This window comes from Lepidochelys kempii, chromosome 14 (genome assembly GCF_965140265.1).
Source record: "Lepidochelys kempii isolate rLepKem1 chromosome 14, rLepKem1.hap2, whole genome shotgun sequence".
In the NCBI taxonomy this organism is placed as follows: Eukaryota; Metazoa; Chordata; order Testudines; family Cheloniidae; genus Lepidochelys; species Lepidochelys kempii.
In genome coordinates, this window is record NC_133269.1 from 12,659,053 (window position 1) to 12,676,324 (window position 17,272).

Genomic DNA, 17,272 nt, shown 5'->3' on the forward strand with positions numbered 1-17,272 from the left:
TTCTCTACAATTATATACTTAATTAAAGTTATATATTTAAATTTAAATTCTCAGGTTTGATTCATTTTGTATGGAAAAAAATGATACAAAAAAGCACCACACTCTACCCAAGATTCAGTTGGTTTTCTTACATGATTTTGGTGTAATTTAGATATGGAAAAACTGTGACAGGTATGATCATTTCCTGTAATATCCTAGACAAACTTTACTGAATTAAGTTAAAGCTTACGGTAGTAAACATATGTATCACTAAAAGAAAAGGAGTACTTGTGGCACCTTAGAGACTAACAAATTTATTTGAGCATCAGCTTTCGTGAGAAGCTTATGCTCAAATAAATTGGTTAGTCTCTAAGGTGCCACAAGTACTCCTTTTCTTTTTGCGAATACAGATTAACACGGCTGCTACTCTGAAACCTGTCAGTATACATCACTGTGGGACAAGGATTATATGTAATTACATGGGGTAAGGGGACCATAGCCCTTCAGGAACTATGGACAGGGCAGCATGGGAGTGTGCGATTAGGCAAATTCACTCAGGTCTAACACCTTCCAAAAGGCAATACCACCTGGAGATACTTCAGGGAATCTGGTTTGAACCAGTGTATTCAAGACCAGTAGGACTTCTGCATAAATAGCTTGAGTTTAAACTGACTCAGGGCCAGCCCATGGATAGGACCTTCTATCCAACGGAGGCCCCAATACTTAGGGAAGGGTTGGAAAGACTAATGGTGACCAGAGCCCTTGTGGTGATGGTGGGGGATGATTTCTGGTAAGCTTATTAGCACGTGTGTAGGTTATTGTTTTTAATATGTTTTCTTTGTAATGCTTTCATTTTAAGAATAAATGTGCTTGCTTAGAAAAAGCTGTGTGGTAACTTAAAACTGCGGGCAATTACCCTGTTCATAGCCTGCAAAGAGAAAACAAAGTGGAGATGCTGGCCTGTTTAGACACTGTGTCTAAACAGGCCAGCGTCTTCACTTTGCTCTCTCTTACTGTCTTGTGGGAATATCACACCATAGGCAGAGAACTGTGCAGCCTGGAAATACTCCAGTCAGGAGGGAGACAGACATATGTCTCCACCCAAGAGTGGAGATGCCTGGAGAGCCGGAAGCCTAAGAGAAGGTGCCCTTGCTTGACAACAGAGAGGAAATATAGGTGCAGTTGCTCTGAAATGTGGCAAAGGTTAACTTCTGATCCTATTCTAACCTACCATATCAGTTTTGCTACTTTAAAGAAACAACAGACTAAATCCTGTAGTCCTTCCTGTCTATGGTCTAGAAAGGAATATCTAAATTCAGCTCTTAGCAATATCTGTATATATTAAGGATTATTCCACCATGGAGAAACACTGGATGCCCACCAGTGTAACTGAGAATAAAATTTGGCTCTCAATCCCAACTCAGATTACGATGAAAATTTTTATGGCTCATTTTCAGGCACAAAAGATAAATTTCTCCTCTCAGTTACAACTGTGAATATCCATTTAATGCAAGTTACACTGGTGCAATACAGGCTAATTTTTAAATTAACGAGAGGAGGTTTTTGGATTTAAAAATTCCCCTGTAGTGTCTGCAGCTCAGACACTGCAGCACTGTAATAGCCCACAGAATTAGCAAATGAAATGATCTGTCCAATGGAAAAAAGTAAAACAACTAAGCTGTGAAAAGTTGATGAGATTTTTAAAGATCTTTCAATTGCAATAATCTCCTGTTGTTTTAGTAACAAGCAAAAAATGTAATTACTTAGGCATACTGTATATGATTTTTAACCTGATAATCTGCCACATTTTCAAAATTCCATAAGTGACTTCAGCTCCTAAATACATAGGTCACTTTTGAAAATGAGACTTAGACTCCTAAGTCACTTAGGGCAAAATTTTCAAAAGTGCCATATCCCTTGGGGCTATCTCCAAGAGTATTACCAGATTTTTGTACTTGTGGGCAAAACTGTAGATCCCATCCCTGCCATCTTTCTAGGTGCTTCAGATAGACTACCTTATTTTGTTCATGACTACAATGTAAGAACATAGTAAATAAAACAACTCCTTTGATTTTATCCTTGTATATCGAACAATAAGGATGAACACGATGAAAGGTTGAAGGTATTAAAAGGTTTTGGCATCATCAAGAAGATGGTTTCCGTTTAAATGTTAACCAACATTTTCTAGGAATTCTAAAGAATGCCATGACGGAAACAATATTAGTAAGAACAAAGAGTAGAGACTGGCCTTAGCAACTAATTCAAATTGCGAGTCTGGGTATGAACTTCCAATGCTTCACAGGTTTGGGGATTTCGATTTTTGGTTTAAGCTTTTCTTATTTAGAAGAATACAATGAAAATTTAAGAATTAAAATCAGCAGTTAATAGAATCCCTAAAGTAATTAAATTGTAACAGAGCATGCAGAAGTTCACAATGTAGCAAACAGAGCAGCACTCCAGAAAGTAATCTTCTTCCATGAAGTACTTTATGTACACATCAACTATGCTCAACTCTTGTCTACACTTCTATATAAAACTAAAAAGCACAACATTTCAGCCCAGCCACACTTTAGTCCAGGATTTTCCAGAGGTTGTAATTCTGCTCTTGGTTACGCCAATGAAAATGCAAAGTGGTTCTCATGAAGTCTACAGAATTACTCCGGATTTATACCAATGTAACCATGAGCAGAATTTGATTCACATGCTGTGTTCACATACAGTGGGGTTAGCAGTTTTTGTAAGTTATTGTTAAGGGCTTTTTCTGGTCTCCATTATTATAGTACCTGAGCACCTAGTCTGCTTATTCTTACATAGCGTGAAATCTATGCCAAATAAATTGGCTTCTTATTTTAAATTACTAGATTAGCCTAATTAGAGAGAGAGTATAACATTCTACATTTATTGAACTTACAAACAATACATATGTTAAATACATGAAGAGCCTTTGTAAGGCATGAAACAGCTTCAGGGGTTGCCTACAAAGTAGGATGTAGCTTCAATGTTTCTCCACCTGTTTATATGGATTCCTGACCCATATCCCATTTCCTGGTCTCATAACTCTTTCTTCATTATTTAAACAGAATTAATTTGTTTTCTAGTGGAATACATAGATATTCATACTACATTGTTCTCTAAAAATGTCTACAGAGATAGATTACCCTGAACAATGGGACAGTGATTTAAAAGCCTTAAGCAATGCTGCTAACAAGTCCATTAGCACATTTTTATATTTCCACTAAGGCTGTTTCTTTATAGGCTTGTAATAACATTCCCAGCTGGAAATATCTTTTTAGATTCAAATATTTAATGTGGAACCAACCAGGAGTTTGTTTTTTCTGCATTCCGTATCAAAAGGCGGCATTCTACAGCATATTAATGTGATGTGTTGTAATAATAGCATTATCTCCCCTTCAGAATGAAATTGTGTGGGGTTTTTGATCAAGTGTCTACAGGCCAACATTGGCATAGTCTCATAAATGGGGGAAATAAATATTTTTCCTCCTTAAGCCAAGACAAAGGTTGTTGCTGATGAGAAAAGAGTGTAGTGCTTGAAATAAAAAGAAAAGGAGTACTTGTGGCACCTTAGAGACTAACCAATTTATTTGAGCATAAGCTTTTGTGAGCTACAGCTCACTTCATCGGATCATGCATCTGATGCTGTAGCTCACGAAAGCTCATGCTCAAATAAATTGGTTAGTCTCTAAGGTGCCACAAGTACTCCTTTTCTTTTTGCGAATACAGACTAACACGGCTGTTACTCTGAAACCTGAAATAAAAATGTGACCATATGAAAAAAAGCCAACTTTCACTGTTGGTAGAAATACTTCTTACCATTTATGGTTTAGAAAGGGATAGAAACAGTAAGCGGTCAATACATTTCTTTTGGCAATAAACAGATCAGAGAGCAAGATGCACAAAGCAAGATGTGGAGTAAAGAGACTCTCCAATACAATAAAAAAAAAAAAACCAAGGGTCATGCGCATTAAATTGATGGTAAAGACAAAATAAACTGTGTGTGTTCTGCAAACAGTATTGCTCCAAGCAGGTGGCACCAATCACATCATGCATATAAAACTGACCATTGTTGAGAGAGAAGGGAATGCTTCCTAATTCGTATACCACAGACAAAACACAAAAGAAATCATTGAGCTACTTTAGAGTTAACAGGGAAAGATTTGAGAGGAAAAAAAAAAAAAGATAGTAGATAAATGGTTTTTCAGAGGAAGATTTGCTTTCAAGCACAAAGAAAGAGGAGATAGGCATAGAGGGCCTGATTCTCCATTGCTCTGCAACTTGTGTTTTCACACCAGTACTAAGTTAGTATAAAGTGGTTGTAAAACACTACAACCCAGGATCAGGCACATAGAATAACAGTAATAGAATCAGAAAATTCAATGCATTTCAGTACTCCTTGCCGGAGGAAATTTGTAAAAGCCATTTTTGAAATATGAAACTGCAGCCTGGAGATCTTCACAGCATTACACTCACAACCAGTGCAAAGATTCAGCCTTCAACCTCATGCCTGGGAATACTGCCAAGAAATAGAAATATTCCTCTTGTGATATTTGTTACTTAATTGGCAATCAAGTGTAGTTACCTCAGGCTGCAGCAAAGAATAGTATCATGGATTGGCCAAAAGAGCAGTATACCCAGCCTAGGACACATTTGACTACAACAAAACCCATTAAACTATAATTATCCAGTTCCATACCTAACATCTTGCACATAAAAAATATATTGCTAAATGGGAAAGTTCCATCACAGTCCCGTTACTAATGGGCTAAAGACTGAAGAAGGGTAACAAAAGCAGCTCATTTATTTAGAAAATCTCAGGATGGTGCTGAAAAAAGGTCATTTTAGAAATGAATTTAGTAACTGTCTATATAGCTACAGAATATAGTTCTGATACGAGTCATGTCTAACAATAGAAAATTGGTGCCCTCTCGGAACACAGATGAAGGGACATTTAAAAGTACAAACTTAGAGTCAGTGGAGGCCAGATATTGCACTGACCTCTGAACAGTTTTCCAATCTTCTGGCAGCTCTGAATTGGATCCAAAAGTTTTCTTATCTTCAATGGCAGAGACATGCACAATCTTAATGTGAGTTTAATTAAACACTCCAGGGAGCATATGCAACACTTTCATACAGTGCAGAGTACTGTGATGTACTGGCTTGTAGCCCTTACTTTTTACTACATGGAATATCTCAGAGCTGATTGAGTGTTTAATCAAACTCCTCTACTAGACGAGTTGTATCTTAAGGTCACTGGATAATGGCGTTCAGTTTCCTTACAATTTAAGTGTGTGTGTTTAATTCCCCCATCCCATGTATGTAGTCAGCTGACACAGGTCTGTATGGAACAAGAGTTGTGTGAATATGGGGTATACTGGGGGTGGAGTGCTCTCAACCTGTTTCATTTAGTAGAAAAATACTTGATTAATCATCGAGCCACAGAGAGACAGCAAGAATGACTCTATAGCCCGGTGACTAGGGAACTCTCCTAAGAAGGGCTAGAGACATCTAGATACTAGTCACGACTCCCGAATAAGGATTCAAACCTGGGTTTCCCACATTCCCAGGGAGTGCCCTAATCAATAGGCTCATTGGGTATAAGGGTGGAGGGAAGGAGGCTGCTGCCGCCACAACCAGCTCCTTCTCCTCCTCCTGTTTTGTGAATGAATTCCTGTCCTTTTGAATCATTTTAGCTTGAAAAATTGAATTGTTTTGGTACTGTTTGAAATGGTTCATTCTGACATTTCAGAATTTTTTTTGTTGTGTTTTGGTTGACTGAAATAATTTGTCAAAATCTACGTGAATTCGTGAAAAGTTTTGGTTGAGCTAAATTTACACGTTTCATCAAAGAAAAAAAGTTTGAAAAATTTTGCCGACCTCTATATGGAATTCAAAATATATCCACAGAATACAGTTCCATAAGCCACAGAATAGTGTCAGAAAAATTTAACAATACATGTTTTATTTTCACTTTATGACGAAGATACTTTGAGATGCTCCTGGTTGGTAACACAATATGGTCTCAAGCAGAAATATCACACACATCTACAAAGAAGTGTGCAGTTGGAATCAGAGACCAGACATTATTAGAGGGAGATGAATAATTTTAACATTATCAATAATCTGTAGTTCCCTACTTTTGTCACACCCTGTGGTAAACCAGCTTCCTCCATACCCTACTAATGCAGCCAGTGTCTTTGACTGTCATGCTGGCAGAATACTCAAGTATTTTCTCCCAGATTGCCTTTCATAAAAGGTCACAGGTTGTTTTCCCTAAAAACAAACAAAACCAACAAAACCAAAAACGAAAAACTCCAAAACAATCAAAGATGCTTATATAAAGAAATATTGAGAATAAGCCATATTAAACCAGAATATATCTTTCCACACTTGATTCTCAGCATCATTACAGTTTCAAGGTTACTTTGGCATGCCTTCCTTAATGTCATACTTAAGACAAGCTTAACTAAGGGCTGTACCAAGATATCCCAGCTGATGGTGATATTACAGTGTGTCTCATGCCATGCCCATTGAATGTTTTTCAGAGTCACTCACAATTATAATTGCTGTCTTTGGGTGAGACGGTTTGGGCTACTTTCTTCTCTGTACTCCATTTACATCTTATTTTCAAACAGACCTTGCCCCAAGTGGTTAGCTTTGTCTTAGCTTCACAACCATGCTTTTGAATGTTAATTTTCCTGGCTGGAGGTATCAACCTGACTCTAGTAAACTGTCTTAAAAGATGCAGAGATCATTTCCCTAGCATTAAATTTTAAAATTATTTCTTCACTATCTTACACAAGTGAATTACTAACAGATTAAAGCGGATATGTCAGACTAACATAAAATCAAGGAAAGTTTGACTCATCTGCACAAACATTAGCTGCTTTCCCCATTTTTTCCCCACAATCCTATTACTTCCATGTCATATCTAATACTTTCAATCCTAGAATAAGTGTGTCCATATGGGCAGTTATACTAGTATAACTATAGTAGTTGTGATGCATGACCAGAAAGGGTTATACATCCTGCAGGATGAATGACTCAAATTCAACCATTAAAGACATATGGAGAGATAACGTTTATGTTGTTGTGTATTTACATATATATTGGTAAGGATCAACAATGTAATCAACCGTTCCTGTCTATGCTGTATTCTGTTAATTCTGAGATCAAAAGAACATCCTAGCATTTAAATAAATTGTAAACATGGGATATCGCTGTATTCATCTCTCTTTGAAATGTATAGCCGATCATCTGTGAATGATGAAAAACAGGCAATTTCCTTAAGTTAATTCGTGTAGCTCAGTACCAGTGAGTACCAGTACTCAGTACCTACTTCAAAGTCACCCTGATTACCTGTTGTAAACCAAGGGACTCCAACCTGTCAAAGAAGGCTTGAAATTGTATAAAAGATGTTTGAGTCCCAATCCTTTTTATCTCAGATCTGCTTGAGGTTTCATGGAAGGGAAGTCTAAGCCATCAGGACTGAGATCCCAGTTCTGACTGGACCGCCCTGAAGATAAACATTGGACTATAACCTAAGGACTAAATTCTAAAAACTCTTTGCAACTACAAAGCTTACCGTCTCTGCTATGAATCTGAATCTCAAGATTGACTCATGTCTGTATGTATATTGATCTTTTAACCATACTTACTCTCTCTTTTTTCTTTTTAAATAAATTTTAGTTTAGTTAATAAGAATTGGCTGGAAGCGTGTATTTGGGTAAGATGTGGAATATTCATTAACCTGGGAGGTAACGTGTCTGATCCTTTGGGATTGGTAGAACCTTAGAACCTGATTTATATGGTGAATAAGATTTTCATTAATCCTCATCAAATCTGACTTGGGTAACCAGGTGGAGGCCTGAGGCTGGGTCACTTTAAGGGAACTGTGTTTTGGACTTCTGAGTAACCAGTAAGGTATAACAGAAGCTGTTTAGTGCTGGCTTGGTAAATCTAAGTATTGGAATATCCACCAGCTTTGGGGATTGTCTTCCTCTTTCTTTGCAGTTCACCCGAATTGAGTGACCTCAGCTGGCTCCCCTGGGATCCTGGTCACAGTAGTATAAATATATTGGTAAATTTTCCCAAAAAGACAAACCCTAAAGCAAACATGAATGCAGCTGTCTTCAAAGGTTAGGAGGCAAGAGTGGTAAAAGCTGACCCTGCCCATGCAAGGGAGATAAAAGTTAGATAGTGACCTAGACAAAATGTGAAGAATTGCTAGTGTGCAGGATAATATTGCTGAGCGAAATAGACTCCACACCCTTGTAAATGACAGAGTAGAAACCAACAGGACATGGTTGGGAAAGCAAGAAACTAGAACAAAAGTGCTTTCAAAAATCCCATTTCATGTGATAGGTCTGAGAAATCATTTACAAAAAGTTCCAATGAGGCAAAGCAGCATTAGTGCGCTCAGGCAACATCCACAGTCTATTAGTTTTTCCAACAAGGAAAGAATAGAGAGGTATGAAAGGTAAATAAGCCAACAGAATGCAAAATGCACAAGTATGAGCAGTCTACTGGCCTTTCCCTAGCCTGAGGATTTCTTCTGCCCTTATGAAAAATTGAAAATAAACACTGGAGACAGAAAAGCTTGGGAGTTAAGCATGCAATGAAAAACAAACAACTCCCCCACTTTATTTAATAAAAGAAGAGCTTAAAACATGAAGCCAAAACTAGGACAAACCATACAGAGAAAGATTTTCTATATTTTCAAACTTCAGGTAGAGACTGCAGGCTGACATCACCCTGTGTGTTCCTGTATTCACAACATGACTTGTTTATTTGAAATGAAAACCTCAATGACAGATTAGTTTGAAACTATTTGTGTTTCCCATTTAGGTTTAATATTCTGAAACAAAGTACAAAAACTGGGACAGAACTTGTACTGAAAAAAGTGATAGTTTCAACAAGCAGTAAGTTCCCAGCAGTCCAGGTGGAAATGAGGTTTGCATAAATTCCATTATGATTTTAATGTGTATTTTTGATTTTACTTAATGCCATGTTTTGCAGCAATATAAATTGAATTACAGCTGCGCTATTTGTGCTATTAGGTAGTAGTTTGGGTTCTCTCCTGGAGCCAGGTAAAATTATAAGTTTTATCTCACCAGGATTTTGAGAAATAGCCAATATAGTTCCTGAAATGGCAAAAAAAAAATTCACATTCAAAACCTCCTTTAATTGTCTCCTTTCCATAGGACAAAAACCACTGGAGGATGGAGGACTTAGGAGACAAATTCTAGGACCATATGATGACCTCACATCAGAGCACTACATAGCATGTAAACAGGTGAGTCTGGACTCTGAGCTCAGTCCATCAAAGCAGCTCCTCGTAAAGAGCGGGAACTGCCTTGAATAACTCCTTTGACAGACTGAAAATCAGAATGCAGGGGCGGCAATTTGCACATATACATGTATAAAAATAGATATTATTTTAATATACAAGCAGAAAAACACACACATAGTATCAACTATTCATACACCCCTTTAAATCCCCACATCTTATCTCTCCACATTAGAAGATTGCTTTCTTTTATGAGGGGATTGCTGTCGTATTCTATAGTAATGATCAAAAACACAACATCTCGTATTATTGATGCTGCAACAATACTGTAGTATAACATGGTCTTTTAAGGTCACACGCCCCTCTAGGAACAGGCTTTCTGACTGAACCTACATGACTGACAGCTTTTAAGACCCTTTTTAAACCCATTCTCTTCCTCTTGCCGTAAAGCTTATTTCAATTCCAATAAAGGAATCAGATCCCACACCTTGAGTCACTCAGTTTCCTATATGCTCTGTTCCCCAAAACACTATTTGTTTCCTATTTGTCCTCTGCCCAACATATATACTGATGTTTCCTGTATATGATACAGCCATAGTAAAAAAACAAACAAACAAACCAACCACTTGTACAGCAGTCACACTTGAGAAATTCATCAATTTTACCTTGGATATATAAAAGTCTCAGTCTTTCCTAGGTATTCCTTATTGTTAATCTCTTTCTATATCTACAGTATAAAGTTGTCTTGGTATTTAAATATAAAGGCATATATTTCTAGGCTTTATATGTTCAAGTTTCTGTACCAACATTAACAATTAAGGATCTAATACTAATGAATATATTACTATATCATCACCTACACAGTTTATTTGCATTCTGTATGTACCATACAGACCATCATCTTAAGGGAGTTGCTCATTGGTCCAATTTCCCCATGCCCCCGGTTTCCCTCAGAAGGTTGAGCCAGACCAGGCATTCCCTTGTGCACTCAGAGGAGTCTCAGGACCCAAGAAAGAAGTATATAGTGCAACAGATATGGCAACTTCCTGCAATATACTTGGAAGACCTAACTGTATTAAATTTGTGAATTATTGTGGGCCAGGATAGTATGTAACCTCTTGGGGGGTGGGGGGGGGGGGAAAGAGATGATGTGACAGATGGGTGACCTGGGAGTTCAAAAGACTATACTGAAAACGTGCCAGACCAGTATGGATTTTTAGAACAACAAAAATGGATTTCCTGGCAAATCCCTAGGGAGAGGTTAATGCAAATTCTCCAACTCCAGCTATGCAAAAATACAGACTTTTGAAGATATGCTCTGCAGAGAAGGGTATTTGTCTCCTCATTACCCACTACAGAAGGACAAGGTCAAAGGCCTGAGCTATATAAAGAAATCATTAATCTGCCCACTCTCAGTTCTAGTTCTGGATCTAAGATAGATGAACTTGTAACCATGGGGAAAACCCAGTTACGGATTTTGAAGGACTTCAGCCTACGCCTCTGGTAGGTTGTAAGTAGGGGGTGACCTCTGATAAGCTTTTCAGCATGTGTGTAGGTTCTTTATTGGTTTAAGATGTTTTCTCTGTAATGCTTTTACCTTAAGAATAAATGTGCTTGCTTAGAAGGAGCTGTCTGGTAACTTATAACTGAGGGTCATAGCCCTTAGAGAGAAAGCAAAATGCAGGAGCTGGCATTTTAGGCAGTCTGGCTTGCTGGGGATATCGGAGTGTAAGGTAGGCTACTGTGCAGCCTTAAAATTCATGGTCAGGACTGAGACAGACCAGAGTCTTCACCTAAGAGAGGTGATGACTGGGAGCCAGAAGCCTAAAGTGGCGGTCTTTGGTGGACTCACAGAGGGAGTGACATCAAGAGTAGAGGAGCACAGATGGGTAATGAGTACTAGTGGGCTAAGCTAAGGGCTCAAAGTGAAAAACTCACTGAGTTTTAAACCTTGCTCCAACACGGAGATATTGTGTAACTTTGGCAGTCATTTGACTTCTCTGAGACTCTGTTCCCTCATTCATGAAAAGGAATAACATTACCTACATACCTCATTTGGGGCTTGTGAGGGTTTGCTGATATTTATAGAATACTTTAAAAATGTAAAGTGCTAAATATTATTATTTCCTATTTCCTCTGCTCCCTTGAAGACCTTTCCCAAGAATCTATGGAAACGGGAGAGCCAGCCCCTGTTAATGTCCTGGATGGAGAAAGCATACAAGCTTGCTACCTTTTAAAGATGGTGGGAAGGCAGGTTGCAGAATACTATAGTCTTCCTGAAAGACACCAAAGGTAATTTAGTGTGTCTGTAACCCAAGAACCTTTTAATGTCAATTGGCAAGTGTGTGCAGAGGGGGTTACAGGAATTTTCTTGGATCTGCCATGTTTATTCTAGTTCCAAGAGTGTCACACAACGTCTCAAATCAGGGCCAATATCACAACAATCATCAATACCATTGAAAAATGCATGTACAGATGTTGTGTAAGGAGTTATGTATATTAACTGAAAAATATGTTCTTAAAGGTCTGCTGGGGACCAGTTCCTAGACACAAAGGTGAAAAACAGGTTTGCTGGCAGACAAGTAATGTTTATCTAGCTGGGTGTTTATGTATAAATTGAGTATTATAAAATTCACAATGGGCCTATCATCTGTCTGAACTGAATGTTAATGAAGGATTGTGGGAACTTCAAAGAAAGAAACTAACAGGAAGAGGAAAATGGGGGGGGAAGAGAACCATATCTTGAGGTGCAGTACAAAGATTTGTTCTACTATATTTAGGAGACAAAGAAGATACCCCTCATGGAGGAAGTAAATGGACAGTGAGTTTTCCTCACAAAAAAGGGTTATCAACAAGGCTTGGCTGAAAAATGCTGGAGAAAACTTTGGGTGAGATAAGCTTCCCCAGACAGAAGGGTAATGTGAATTAAGTTTAGTCTCTAAAAAGCATGTTATGGTTTTGTTTATATGTAACCATTTGTTTCCAATATTTTTACTCATTATCACTTTAATCTCTATTCTTTTTATTTTTGTTTTCACTATAAATATATCTCAGTGCTGTGGTGTTAAGCAAATTAGTGATCCTGAGTTGAATCTCACAAGCTGTTATGTACAGTTCTTTTGGGAACAGCAGGCCTGGTAATTCTGTGAGTGTTCAGGGTATAAGTGGCTGTACACTGCAGGGAATGCTCCAAGGACTCAGGCGTTGGTATGTGCCTATCGCTACCTCTACAGAGAGAGCGAGGACTGTGGAGGTCTGGAAGGCAATGCTTGTATTGCCAGATGTCAGTGGTTTCAGGGAGCTGATCCAGAGCAGGCACAGACAAGTCTTCCTCATGCTTAAGGGCAGGTGGTGGTGAGGTGCATCACAACCCCAGGTACCCCTGGGAAGCATCACAGTGTCCTGGGATTTGGTGGAAGAATGGTAAGCAGAGTTCAGTGGGAGTGAGGTTTCTGCATCTGTGAGGATGGAGAGGAACAACAGCCCCTGGTTTGCCTCAAGCTAGCTAACAGTTCTCTCTGCCATTTAAATGAGCCTCAGAGTTTGATGTGGAATTTTCACACAGCCCTACTTATTATATACTTTATCATTACCAGCATATCACAGTTGATTTCTATGAAAAACTCTTGGGAGGAGTTTTTTTTTGCCAGCAGTACTTCAAACTTGAAGATTTAAAAAACTATATTCTTCACATATCTTTAAATATGAGCCTAGTTAAAACAACGATTAGAAAATTATCCATAATACATCAGTGGCCACACTTCAGCTCTTCATTGTCCAAGTTTGTCACCCCCATATAGCCTTAGGGTGCTTTAGAGATTATAATGCAGTTTACATCTCATTGTAATACTAATTTAACAACTGGAAGAAGAATTCCAAATAACTTATCTGCAACTATTAAGAGATTATTTACACTGTTTGCTAATGCCACATTAAAATATGGTCTGAATATAACAGTGACTCTATAAAAATAAGAATTGTGTATTGCCACATCTTGTCTTTTCCATTGTTACAGGCCACATTTGCTCAGTTTACAAGTAAAAATGTGATTTCATAGAATCACAGAAGGCAGAAATGAAAGACTGATTTGATCCTCTCTGCAAAACAGGATTGTTTTCTACAGTACATTTTCTTGTGGTCTTTCTAGTTGGTTTTCAGAAGTCTCAAGTGATGGGGCCACCTGCATTTTTGACCCAATGAAGTTCTGAGGGGCTACGATGTGCAGCATGAGTGATAACTATGGAGACGTACATGGTTTTGGATTAGCTACAATATGAACTTCCAGAATGGCTTGCCAAGCAACAGAGGGCTAGGTTTATTTGACATGGCATTTGTTATGTACCTTGGCAACTAAGAGGAACACTGCCCTTACCTTTGGCAATTAAAGAAACTTTCAAAATTGCCAGGTCTCTATAACATCCTCTCAGCTCCTGCCACTCAGTAGAAATGTCAGAGCCCCATTGCCTTAGGCCCTAAATGCTCTGAAATTGGAACAGTTGCTTCTTTCATTCTGCATGGTCAACGTTTTCTAGCGTCTGGAACCATTTTTTAATGAAGAAATTTTAAGGGGATGATCCTGGCTTCTCACTTTAAATAGGAACGTTTAAAATTTCATCTGCACTTAAAATATTTTGATACTTCTCCTTTGTCTCCAGGACTCTGTAAAATTTAATAAATCATGTTAGTCTAATTTGTTTACCAGATCATTGGTTCCTGTTGGCATTTGTTTGGCATTGGTTCCTGTTCCCAGGCATTTTTAACAACATGCCAACTCAGTAGTGTATTGCTGTCTTCTAGTCACGAATAATGGGCAGCATACAGAACACTTTGAAATGAATGATTCTGCTGCCTCCTTCGTATTTAAGCATCTTTGGGAAACTCCTTTTCAGTCTTAAAAGCATTAAATACAACAGCCTCATTGCTTTTCAGTTCATGGTCTCAGTTTTGCTCCCACTGAAGTCAATGGAAAGAATCCTGCTAACTTTAACAAACACATGGTGAGCCCATTGCAATTAATAGTATAAGCCACACAATAACCTCAATTTCTGCTGGTCTTGCAATACATTTCTCAATTCATATGATGAGCATAAAGCCTTTTTTACTCTATGAATATTTTGAGTGTTTGCACTCAAGTATAGTATATCCTATGAGACTTCCCTCACTTATTAATTTACCAGTGGTTCTCCTGAACAGTCAAGAGGGAAATGAAAGTTCTATCTTCTCTGCTTGCTGCTTCTAAATCAGTCGGTTAGATGGCAATTTATTTATTTAGGCATCTCATCAGCATGCACAAAAAGGAAATGAGTTAGTGGCTGCCTTTGACATAGGATGCATCTTCAGGTAAAATGATAGTGCTGAATATTTTTACCCAATTAAAATTTCACATACTTCAGTGGTTTGCAGCAAGGAACAGAGGAGCATAGATAGTGTCTTCTGATGGACTATCTGAATATTTGATCTAACAATGCATTGCCATACCAATTTATATAATCAGACAGACACTACTTCACAGACGTATGTTTCCATAAAATTAATGCATTAGCCCAAGAGAGGACTTAATGCAAAAGTCTGAGATCACAGTGAAACACAGTACAGTTTGGGGGTCTGTCTCCCTCCCCTCCCCGGTGGGGATTTGTAGTTGGGTCCCTGGAAAAGTGGCAAATCTCTGGGTATAAGAACCTCTTGGAAACACATAGGGAAAGAACCCAGAAGTGGTGGGAGGAAATTGACTGTTCAATGAGAAAGTGACCTGCTCTGGGATGGTAAAATGGTATACAATATATTGGGGGGTGGGAGGAGGTTGAAAAGAGATGGGGATCAGAAATAGTAGGTGGGTTCCTGGGTGTTTGGGAGGCAGTTAAGGATGAAAAAGCAGGGCAGAGGTATTTCACGTCACACTTGACAAGTACAAGGAGTAGCAAAAGACTACTTTAGCCCCCCAGGTAGCTGCCCTGGACTCCTAGACTGACTGCCCCCGATACACACAGTGTGACAGTTGAGGGAGACCCACCATCACAAACAGAGAGGAGGAGAGGAATTGCATCCATGTCCTCATTGATTTGCACAGATGGTTCTTATTTAGAGAAAATGACCCAGTCACTAACTGCATCATCATACTCCTCAGCCAGCAGTACGGCATTCTCAGGTCAGGCCATGGATTTCTGGAAAGTGCTCCCTCTAGTGGTCTTCCAAAGCCAGGCTGAGTCAGGGCATGGCAAGAGGCTCATTTGGGCCAAGCTGTATTTTATTTTAAACAGAAGAGGTTAGAACTTCCTTTGTAATGTGGAGTGACAGTTCAGTCACTGGGTGGTTTTAAAGAAGAGGTCTGGATTTTGCTCTTTTGCATGAAGTAGAACAATTCCACTAAACGCTACTTAAAATGAGAAAGCCTACATTGAGAGGCATGGTCCTCTTCTGGACAGAAATGAGGATGCCCTTTATTAAACATTGCTCTGAAAGAACTGGTCTCTCATGAATAACTAGTTAACTTCAGTACAGAGACTCTTTATAAGGAGGCTGCATGGGTTGCTGCTTGGAAGGCAGAGGGTGGAGTATCCCTTTGAGAATATCAGGTATCACATGTAGAAATGTAATAGATACTACACAAATTAATTAGATGGTCCCCAGCTGATCGCAATGGAAATAGCATACATTGCTAAATAAATGCATATATCAGAGATGGGCCAGGTGAGATGTACCAACAGTACAGAGGTGGCCAGGGAGGGGAAGGGAAGAGAATAATTTTGCCACTAGATAGCTGAATGATCAAAAGAATAATTTTCAGTGAGCCAATCTGCAACAGCTGGTGCAATATGTTCATGCAATACAACACTGCCTCCTTACATTTACATACACCCAGCAAAAAGTGCTGTCCCACAAAGGTTTCTGGAAAAAAAGGAAACCTGCAAAGCAACATATTGTCTTCTATAGCGAGGGACGCTATAGTCCAGAGGGAATAAAGTGCACTTTCTACTGGACACCACCAGCATATATATAAACTTACATTTACAGCTCCAAAAGTCTGATAAGCTCTGCAGAAAGGTGTCCTCCTTGCTCACTGTCTTGACTCCAACTAACACCAGATTAAGCAAGCTCTGTCCTCCTGAACTAACCTCCCCAGTTTCTTTATCCTGGGTGGTGTTGGTTGCTAAGCAACACTTCACAGGCCACACAGCTTTCCCAGACTAATTAACAGATTTCACCTGAGCTTCCGACAGTTGCTAGGCAACAATCACTGGTATTTTTCCCTCCCAAACTACTTCCAATCCTAAAAGGACAAAAAGAAAAAAATATTTATCACTGAATAAGTGTCAATTATCCCCTTGCTTTTTTTGTCCCCCTCCCTCAAGATTAATCAGAAATAAATAGGTTTTGAATCCGAATGCTGGTCCGTAGAGCAGCTCTGTTACATAAATCAAACTCATTCCCTCTATGATGGCAGCAATTTTTCTCAGGAGGAAATGGTGACCAAATAGAAGGACAGTTACGGATAACTGGCTGTGGAGTTGGGCCAGAGATCAGGTGACTCGTGTCTGACCATCTTTAGGCTGCTAAACCTTCTTCTTTGAAAAAGCCTTTCCACTATAAGAACAAACACTCACACCACTAACACCCCTTTGTACTCCTAAACCTCTGGCAACCAACAACAAAACCCTCCAGGACCAGAAACACCTCGCTCCTATTTTTAAGTCTGAGTAAAAATTCCAAATGTGATACAGGACCTGTATAGGTCAGAGGCCAGCTTAAGTAATACAGCTGATTTCCCTCTTTTAATAGCTAGTCAAGACTGAGGAAAACTAACCATCTTTCAGTAAGTTGGCATCTAATGACTTTTACTCATATTCCATGAAGAGGAGGTGGATATAAAAGTCCAGGTAAGAATAAGAATGCTACTACTCTGGAGTTGTATAGTGACATTAATCTGAAGATTCTAAAGCACTTTACAACTGGTAGGCAAACAATTCCCTCCACGTCACATATGGGGAAACT

The 17,272-nt window shown here is 38.8% G+C and overlaps 1 long non-coding RNA gene across 2 annotated transcripts in view; it reads right to left on the bottom strand.

The window, feature by feature from the left end:
* The window catches only part of LOC140897767 (uncharacterized), a 156,019-nt gene extending 139,652 nt beyond the window's left edge, over nt 1–16,367 (bottom strand). For both annotated transcript variants that reach the window (XR_012154803.1, XR_012154802.1), the window contains exon 1: nt 16,287–16,367. This is a non-coding gene — a long non-coding RNA (uncharacterized lncRNA). The remainder of the gene's footprint in view (nt 1–16,286) is intronic.
* Nucleotides 16,368–17,272: the final 905 nt, after the last annotated feature.